General features: G+C 31.9%; 1 pseudogene across 1 annotated transcript; it reads right to left on the bottom strand.

Annotated features, from left to right (window-relative positions):
* Positions 1-2,683: 2,683 nt before the first annotated feature.
* Positions 2,684-3,628, bottom strand: LOC308634424 (olfactory receptor 13C4-like; annotated as a pseudogene). Its single transcript has one exon. The product of its transcript is annotated as an olfactory receptor 13C4-like (transcript).
* Between the last annotated feature and the right edge of the window lie 7,138 nt (positions 3,629-10,766).

The raw sequence follows: 10,766 nt of genomic DNA, 5'->3' as shown, positions 1-10,766 counted from the left end.
CTCTTTGTTCTCCTGGGACTTCAAATATAGCATGTTGCCTTGTCTGGTAGTGTCCACAACTCTTTGAGGGTCTATTCATTTAATTTTTAGTCAATTTTTAAATCTATGGTTCATTTAGGATTTTTTTTTTAGTGATTCTAGGACTGAACTCAAGGTCTTGCATGTGATAGGCCAAGAATCCACAGCTGAGATATACTCCCAGCCCATTTGTAGGATATTTTCTTTTGCCTTGTCTTTATTTTTATATTCATTACTTCTAAAGTTTCTGCCCTGCTATTAACCCCATCCACTCAACATTTGATATACTGAAAAAGTAAAATAAAAAGTTCATAAACTGAATCTTTTACTTCTAGAATAATAGTGTCTTCCCCATTTTCATTTCACATTATATTCCTATTTCCCTTTAAATAATTCAACACATTTATTGTATTCGTTATAGCTCATTTAAATTCCTTGTCCTCTAATTCCATTTCTATGTCTTCTATTAACCAGGTTATATTACTTAGCTTCTTTGCATATCTTGAAAATTTTTAATGGATTCCAGATATTATGAAATTTACTTTGCTGAGTACTGGGTTTTGTTGACTTTTTCTTAAAAGAACATTGGAATGCTGCACTTTGTTTGAGCAGGCAGTTAAACTCCTTGCAGATGAGTTTCATTCATTCTAGACATTTGAAAAGAATTTTCAGGCAAATCTACAATAGCCTCTCGTATAGGATAGTTTAGCCCATAATTAAGATGAGACCCATATTGTTCTCCACTAAATATGCCATACCCAGAAAACAAGGTCTCTAACCTTGAGGAAGAAATCAAATAATTTACAGACCTATGTGATTTCTGGTAATTTCTTGGTTTACACTTGCTGGTGATTTTCATTTCTTTAGTATTCACTTTAGCCCTGTAAATGCGTCAATGTTGGAGATGAAGGGTACGAATATCGAAAGGGGAAATACTGGAATATTTAGTATTCCAATGCATTGGAATGAACTTGTGGTTTTATTAAATATGATATACATGATAGATATTAAGATAACTATTAAAATAATTATATATGTAATCTCACCAGCTCAGAAGTCTGAGGCAGGAGGATCACAAGTTCAAGGCCAGACTCAGCAATTTACCAAGGCTCTCAGCAACTTAATGAGACCCTGTTTTAAAATTAAAAAAAAAAAAAAGAGCTGAGGATATGGCTCAGTGGTAAAGCATATCTTGGTTCAATTTCTAGCATATGTATATGTATGGGTGTGTGTGTGTGTGTGTGTGTGTGTGTGTGTATTTCATAATTGCAATTACTGAGAAACCTAGAAAAAATGACATTCTGGAAACAGTGAGATACTATTTCTAAATATACACTCCATTCAAAAAGCCAGGGTTCTTAGAGAAATGACAGCTTCCAAGAAGTAAGATGGGAAAGCACAAAATGAGCTTAAAACATCTTGTTTTGCCACACAAAACAAATGCTATGTCTGATTTTGCCCCAGTCATTGTTTTCTGACCACAAAATTGGATAATAGTTGTATTATTTTCTGTGTTAATAATAATATTCTGGTGATGGTAAAATAATGTCTTTGATTGATTGATCCTAGGAAATACTGAGTGAAACCTTCAGGCAAACTCAAAATCATTTGGTTATTTTTGGTCCTCAAAAACACATCCCAGATCTCTTCTACACCAATTTTTCCTCTGGTAAAGAGCCTAGAGGGAGATAGGTCAGCAAGCTTCCATTCATGGAGCCACATGTCAATTTCTCTGCCTTTCCAGACACTCCAAACCTCAAATAGGCTCTTTTGCAGAACCTTCTTATCTCAGATGAATTAGAACAAACAGTGTCCCCAGTTTTCCACAGAAACCATGATGCTTTTCTTATATAAATATGTCAGAGAAAGGGCAAAGAGGAATGCTGGTTCATATTTATATAAAGACTCCGTGAGAGAGATGCCAGGCTCTAATAATTGGTGCTTGATAGAAGAAGTGGTACGTAGGTCTTTCATATTCAATTCAGAATATTTGCTTCAATTCCTAAATTCTGATTCTATGGAAAAGTCTACATTAACATCCTCTACAAAGGGAAATACAATGAATATGCCACTACAATGGCACTTTGTGCAATTTACTGTCTTGACAATCACACAGGAGCAGGCTTTATTTACTCCTTTTTGACAACAAGGAAACTACAGTTTAGAAAGGATGAATAACATGCCCAATACTATTTAAGTAGTTTGTGATATAATAGAATTTACACTCCTACCATCTGTTTTCAAAGCCTGTCTATGATGTTTTCCACTCAGTTGCCACAAATACACCAAAAACACTCATTCCAGCTATCACAAGGGATGATTCCAAAGAAATTCATTGTCTTTGAGACAGATGGATCAGAACCTCTTAAAATCTTGCTGTATAGCAAACTTCTGTTCTCTGAGATTCTAGTTGCACAGGACTAGTAAAGGCAACGAATAAAAATGTTTCTTTAATATTTTGCTTTTCCTAAGTAAGGTACTCTATGATTATAGTATATAATTTATAGTATACTTCTTAAATTTATATTCAAAAACAAATAAGAAAAATATATATTAATGGTGTTCCACATGGTGTTTGGATATTTGTATATATTATGAAATCTCTAGATTGAGCTAATCACACATGAAAGACCTACATTTTACATTGCTGTTACTGTTTAACGGCTTACTGAAACAGCAAATATTTCATAGCAGATTTCTCATCTTTCTTTCTAAAGCTATAATTCAGCATAGGGGTTGCTACACCATAAAAGACAGAAATAAGCCCCCCTATAGCTTATGAACTGTCTTTCCTAAGGAAGTCTTGGAACGTGAGTTTTGCATACATAAAGAAGATGGTACCACAGAATATGGTCATGATGGTCAGATGGGCAGAGCAGGTGGAAAAAGCCTTGTGTCTCCCTGTGCCTAAGTTAATTCTCAGGAGAGTGCAGAAGATGAACATAAAAGACCAGCAAATGGTCAGTAGTGAAAGAACCAGGAAGGCCATATTTGACACATGATTAACAATGTAGGGTTACAATCTTGAGGGATATATCAGCACAAGCCACCTTGAGGACAACTAAGATCTCACATAAGAAATGGTAGAAAATGTTCTTCCTACAGAAAGGCAGAGATGCATGGCAAAAGATGTTTGCACAGATGAATTGATTTCACTGGACAGCCATGATACTGAGGCCATCAGTGCACATACCACCTTGTTTATGATGATGGGATATCTCAGAAGGTTACAGATGACCACATAGGGATCAAAAGCCATCAAGGCAAGGAGAAAACATTCTGTTGACCCCATTGCAATTCCAGAGAACATGTGTACTGCACATCCAGAGAAGGAAATACTCCTTTTCTTTGATATCAAGCTCACAAATGTTGAGGGTGCTGAAGAACATGTGTGGCATATATCCAGAAAGGAGATACTTGCCCACAAAGAAATATGTGGGAGTGTGAAGATGGGAATCAAAGATGTTTGCTGTGTTCAGAACACCATTTTCAGTTAGAATCACTAGGTACATAATGAGAATCAGAACAAAGAAAATGATCTGTAGTTTGGGATAACCAGAGAGTCCTAGAAGAATAAATTCTGTCACAATGTCTGGTTTACCTTATCCATGTCTCCACTTTCAGGATGTCAAAGGAACATCCAAAACAGAATATTTTCAGGGTCAAGCAACAAATATGACAAACATCTTGTAGAATCGTTTCTCTAGGGTGATAGAATGTTTAAAAGCTGTCATTCTGTCATCTTCAACAGTGTTTGTGCCAAAAATACGATATGAAGATATTGAGAGTTTCTATGCCACGTTTCCATTATCTGGAGATTTCTCTAGAATCATAAACAAATTCAAAAGCAACTTTCCTTATTGTTGAAGAAACTCCCAGTTGACTTTTTTAAAAGCCTAAGAATATTTCAGGAAGCAAATCTGACTTCTTCATTTTGTCAAGTATAGTAAGAGAACAGTGAAGAAGGCAAAAGAAAACAACGACAGAAATTTTGATTCAATGTTTAAAAGCAATATTCTTAATTTCAAAGGAGGTTTGCATTTTTGTTTTTCGATCTGAAACTCTGAATTTCTTTTTAGTCAAATAAATTTTCACAGAGCAACCATTTGATCATATCAAATTGAACCACATACAGTGCAATTTAACATCCATTCAAAGTTATACATTGATCTCATAGAAATAACTCACTCTTATTTTGTGTTTTTTAGATATGACCATCTCATAGACCAGTTTGCACATGTGCAATGAAGAATCTTTGAAGAACTAAACAGTCTCTCTTCACTTGTGTTATTCTGTGACTTTGAAATTATTCTTGATGAATTTGTTTAAGTGAACCCGGAGAAAACAGTAATAATGCTTAAGTATACTTGTATATATGTATGTGTGGCACATGCTGTTTTAAAAAAAATAAAGCTTATCTTTCACTATCCCCAACTGTGGTCACAGTTATTCAATCTCTTCATAAAAATTAGAGCATGAAGCTCAGTTTTCCGGCAATGAAGTCTAAAACTTCATTTTCCGGCAATGAAGTCTAAAGTTCAATGAACAACAACATCAAAGGTGATTATATCTTGTTTTCCCACAATCCCACAAACTACAATCTGAAGATTGCTGTCCTGGTGAAATAATAAAGAATTAACTTAATTCAGTGTTTCGTGTGTGTGTGTGTGTGTGTGTGTGTGTGTGTGTGTGTTTTGTCGGCATACACATTGCTGGAGGATCTTGTTAATTAAAATTATTTTTTAGTAATATAGCAAAAGGTCTGTGAATCTGTCTAATAAATGTCCAGGTTGTGATGAACTAGCTGGTATGATGATACATTCACAGTAAAATACATTCAGAGTAAAATACAAAACGGGCTGGGAATATGGCTTAGTGGTCGAGTGCCCCTGAGTTTAATCCTCAGTATGTCCCCCCCAAAACAAAGTTTAATGTTTAGAGGGAGTGTCATGGTTCAAATAAGTTTAAGTGTTAGGTTAGGGTTAGGGCTTGAACATACATATCAAAAAAAAAATATATATATATATAAAAATATAGATGAAAAGTAAATATATATGGTTTCCTATCAGGATTAGTGTTAGGTGTATAGTTATGGTTTGTTTTCAAGATAGGGTAAGAATATAAAATGATTACATATGATTTAATATGTAAATATAGATCTCAAAATACACATAAATATTAGTATAAATATATATGGTTTTATGCATAAATAATTTTATGTTTAGAGGTGGGATTAGGGGTAGGACTAAGTTTACAGGTAGGGTAGGGTTAGGGTTAGGGTTAGGGTATGAACATGTGTGTCAATATTTATTAATATGTATAAATATATATGTGAAAATTTATGAAATTCTATAGGAATAGAGGGAATTTATATATGGATAGTTTTAGAATTAATATATGGTACGGTTTGGGTTAAAAATGGGGTATGAGGGGTGGGATTGTGGCTCAGTGGTAGAGTGCCTGCATAGCATGAGTGAGGCACTGGATTCAATTCTCAGTACTGCATATAAATAAACAAAATAAAGCCCATTGACAACTAAAAAACTATTTTTAAAGGGTATGAATATATAAAGAATATATGACTATTAATTTATATGCAAATATATGTCAAATTATATATGAATATTTATATAAATATACATTTACATATAAATAGTTCAATTTTTAGGTTATTATTAAGGTTAGTAATAAGAGGAGTTAGCATTAGGTTCAGATTAGGGTACAAACACTTATATAAATATATATGAATATTTATTTTAAAATATTTAAAAATACAGTATAAATGTATATGTTTTTATATGTACATGGTTTTATTGTTAGGTGTATGGTTATATTTTGCTTTAAAGATAGGGTCTAAGTCTATACATAAATATATGTGATTATACATTTGAATTTATAAGTAAATACATAAATTTATGTTTCAAAAATATGAATGTATTTGGTTTTATATATAAATGGTTAATGTTTAGGAGTATTGTTAGAGTTAGGACTAACTTTATGGGAAGTAATAGGATTAGAGCTAGGATATAAACATAGGTATCACTATATAGGAGTATCAATATATAAATATATATATATGAATATATGTGTGAAAATACATATAATAACCTCTATAAATACATAAGGTTTTGTATAGGGCTATGTTTAGTATTAGGTGTATTGTTACAGTTTGCTTTAAAAATAGAATATGAATATATTAATTAATATATAATAATTTATTTAATAAATTAATATGTATATCAAAATATATGTGAATCTTCATATAAACATATATGGTTTTATATATGAATAATTTTAAATTTAGGAGTTGTGTTAGGGTTAGGGATAATTTTAAAGTTAAGTTATGGTTAAAATTAGAGTATGAACACATATACCAATATATATGAATATGTATGAATATGTATTTGAAAATACTTATAAAATATTATACAAATATATATGTTTTTACATATGAATAATTTAGGGTAAATGTATGGTTAGGTTTCGTTTAAATATAGGGTAAAAATATATAACTGAATTTATATGGATACATAAATTAAAATATGAATATAAATATATATTTCAAATAAATATGAATATTCATATAAATGTACATAATTTATATAAAATAGTATTATGATTATGGATAGTATTAGGTTTAGTCTTAATTTGTAGGACGAGGGTTAGGGTGGGAATAGAAACATATCCACATATATGAAAATATATATAAATTTTAAAGTTAGGGTTAGGACAAGAATATATATCAATGTACATGAATATTTATGAGAAAATACATGTGAAAATTTTATAAATACATAGGTTTTATATTTGCATAGACTTATGCTTAGGCTTGTTGTCACTGTTTCATGTAAAATAGATTATGAATATATAAATGTATAACATAAGTACATATGAATGTACATAAGAATTTATATGAAATATATAAATATATGTCAAAATGCATAAGTATATGAGCATATTTTTGTAGGTAAATAGTTTTAAGTTTAGGTGTAATGTTAGGGTTAGGATTAAGTTATGAACACATATGTCAAATACATGAATATATACATAAATGCCGCAGTCTGGCTGGGCACAAATCACGAGCCACTCAAGTAGGAACAAACTTTATTTCCGAACTCCCCCTAACGCCACCCATGTGGTCCTTCCAGGGACCACACACCAACCGGAACTCCCTCCACAGGAACTCCACCAACCAAGGCGAACTCTTCAGGAATCCCCCGCGAGAGCTCAACTGGAACTCAACAGGAACTCAAAAGTCATCATCTTAAAGGCTCGCTGGCATCACCTCTCAACCACTACTTCTGGCAAAATGCCAGGGGCCATTCCAAGTCGGCTGTGGCTCTCAATACATAAATGTATATGTAAAAATGTATATAAATAAATATTGTTCATATATAAATTGCTATAGGTTTGGATGTGAGGTTATGGTTTACTTAAAGACAGGGTATGTATATACAAATATATTCATATGAATATATGTAAATATATATGGATAAATATGTAAATATAATGATAAAATATAAATTAATATTTATATTAATGTAAGTTTTGATATATATATTTATGATTAGGGTATTTAGGCTTAGGACTTATGTGTAGGCATAGCATTACATTTAAGGTTAGGGTATAAGCATATATATCCATATATAAATATCTATAAAAAATTATATGGATATATATGTGAATATACATGGTAAATATATAAATACATATTGTTTTACATACAAATACTTCTAGTGTTAGGTGTATGGTTATTGGCTTCGTTTAAAACAGGGTATGAATATGTAAAAGAATACACATTAATATATATGAAAATAGAAAAAGAGGGAACATTTACTTTCAAACTCATTCCATGAGGCTAGTATCAACTTGATACCAAACCCAGACAAAGACACATCCAGGAAAGAAAACCAATATCCCTGATGAACACAGATACAAAAATTCTCAATAAAATTATGGCAAGTTTCACACAAAAACATATTAAAAATATAGTGTGCCACAATCAAGTGGGGTTCCTCCCAGGGATGCAAGGTTGGATCAACATATGGAAATCAATAAATTAATTCATCACATCAATAGACTTAAAGACAAGAATCTTATGATCATATCAATAGATACAGAAAAAGCATTTGACAAAACACTTCATATTCAAAACACTAGAAAAACTAGGGATAATAAGAATATACATCAACACTGTAAAAGCTATCTATGCTAAGCCCAAGGACAACATCATTCTAAATGGAGAAAAAAAATGAAAGCAATTTTTCCCTCTGAACTGGAAGAAGACAAGGATATTCCTCTAAAAACTGGAACAAAACAGGATGCCCTCTTTCACAACTTCTATTCAACATAGTCCTTGAGACTCTAGCCAGAACAATTAGACAGATGAAAGAAATTAAAGGAATTTGAATAGAAAAAGAACTCAAACTATCACTATTTGTCAACAACATGATTTTATATTTAGAGGACCTAAAAAAGTCCACCAGAAAACTTCTAGAATTAGTAAAAGATTTCAGCAAATTAGCAGGATATACAATCAATATTCATAAATCAAATGTATTTCTATATATCAGTGATGAATCCTCTGAAAGAGAAATAAGGAAAACTACCCCATTCACAATAGCCTTAAAAATAAAATAAAATACTTCAGAATCAATCTAACAAAAGAAGTAAAAGACCTCTACAATAAAAACTACAGAACACTAAGAAATAAATTAAAGAAGACCTTAGAAGATGGCAAGATCTCACATACTGTTGGATAGGCAACATTAATGTTGTCAAAATGACCATACTACCAAAAGTGTCATACAATTTAATGCAATTCCTATTAATATTCCAATAACATTCTTCATAGAACAAGAAAAAGCAATCACAAAATTCATTTGAAAAATTAAAAGACCCAGAATAGCCAAAGTAATTCATAGCAAGAAGAGTGAAGCAGAAGGCATCACAATACCAGACCTTAAATTATACTACAGAGCTATAGTTTTTTTTAAAAAAACACAGCATGATATTGGCACCAAAATAGTCATGTAGACCAATGGGGTACAGAATAGAAGACACAGACAAACCCATATAATACAGTTATCTCATACTAAACAAAGGTGCCAAAAGCATACATTGGAGAAAAGATGGCCTCTTGAACAAATGGTGTTGTGAAAACTGGAAATCCATATGTAGCAAAATGAAATTAAACCCCTTTCTCTCACCATGCACAAAACTCAACTCAAAGTGGATGAAAGACTTAAGCACTAGAACAGAGACCCTGCACCTAACAGAAGAGTAAGTAGGCCCAAATTTTCATTATGTCTGCTTAGGACCTGACTTCCTTAACAAAACTCCTAAAGTGCAACAAATAAAATCAATAATCAATAAAGGGGATCAATTCAAACTAAAAAGTTTCTTCTCAGCAAATAAAACAATCAATTATGTGAAGAGAGAGCCTGTAGAATGGGAGAAAATTTTACCACACACACCCCAGATGGAGCACTAATCTCAAGGATATATAAAGGACTCAAAAAACTTAACAACATCAACAACAAAAAAAAAACAATAAACCAATCAATAAATGGGCTAAGGAACTGAATAGATAATTCACAGATGAAAACTACAATCAAACAACAAACATATGAAAAAAATGTTTAATGCCTCTGATGATTAGATAATTGCAAAGCAAAACTATTTTAAGCTTTCATCTCACTCCAGTCAGAATGGCAATTATCAAGAATACAAGCAATAACAGGTGTTGGCAAGGATGTGGGGGAAAAGCTACACTCATAAATTGCTGGTGGGACTACAAATTGTTACAACCACTATGGAAAACAGTATAAAGATTCCTTAGAAAACTTGGGATGGAACCACCATTTGACTCAGGTATCCCACTCCTCATTTTATACCCAAAGGACTTAAAATCAGCATACCACAGTGACACAGCCACATTAATGCTTATAGCATCACAATTCACAATAGCTAAACTAAGGAACCAACCTAGGTGCCCTTCAAGAGATGAGTGAATAAAGAAATTATGGTGCATATACACAATAAAATATTATTTAGCCTTAAATAAAAATGAATTTATGGTATTTGCCAGTAAATGGATGGAGCTGGAGAATATCATGCTAAGCAAAATAAGCCAGTCCCCCCCAAAACAAAGGCCAAATGTTATATCAAATATGCGGATGCTAACTCACAATAAGGGGAGTGGAGCTAAGGGGGAGTAGAGGTACTTGGATTAGACAGAGGGGAGTGAAGGAAGGGTTGGTTATATGGGGGTAGGAAGGATAGTAGGATAAATGGGACATTATTACCCTATATGTTTTTATAATTACATGACTGATATGATTCTACATCATGTACAACCAGAAGAATGAGAAGTTATATACCATTTATGTATGATGTGTCAATATGAATTCTACTGTCATGTATAACTAGTTAGAACAAACAAAAAAATAAATAAATTTTAAAAATGAATGCATAAAATTTTTAGCATTTTGTTTAGGGGTAGGATTACTGTTAGGGTTAGGATATATACACATATATTAATGTATATGATGATATATAAGAATATATGTCAAAGTATATGAATATTCCCATAAATAGTTATAGCTTTATATATAAATAGTTTTTACTGTTAGGTTTAGCACTAAGTTGAGGGGTATGTTTAGAGTTAGGGTTAGGGTGTGATCATATATATAAAAATATATGAATATGTATATCAATATGTATATAAAACTACATATGGTTTATAT

Source organism: Spermophilus citellus (assembly GCF_964194105.1).
Source record: "Spermophilus citellus genome assembly, chromosome: 2".
NCBI lineage: Eukaryota > Metazoa > Chordata > Mammalia > Rodentia > Sciuridae > Spermophilus > Spermophilus citellus.
Note: the sequence above shows the minus strand (reverse complement) of the source record. Positions and strands in the feature narration are given on the sequence as shown.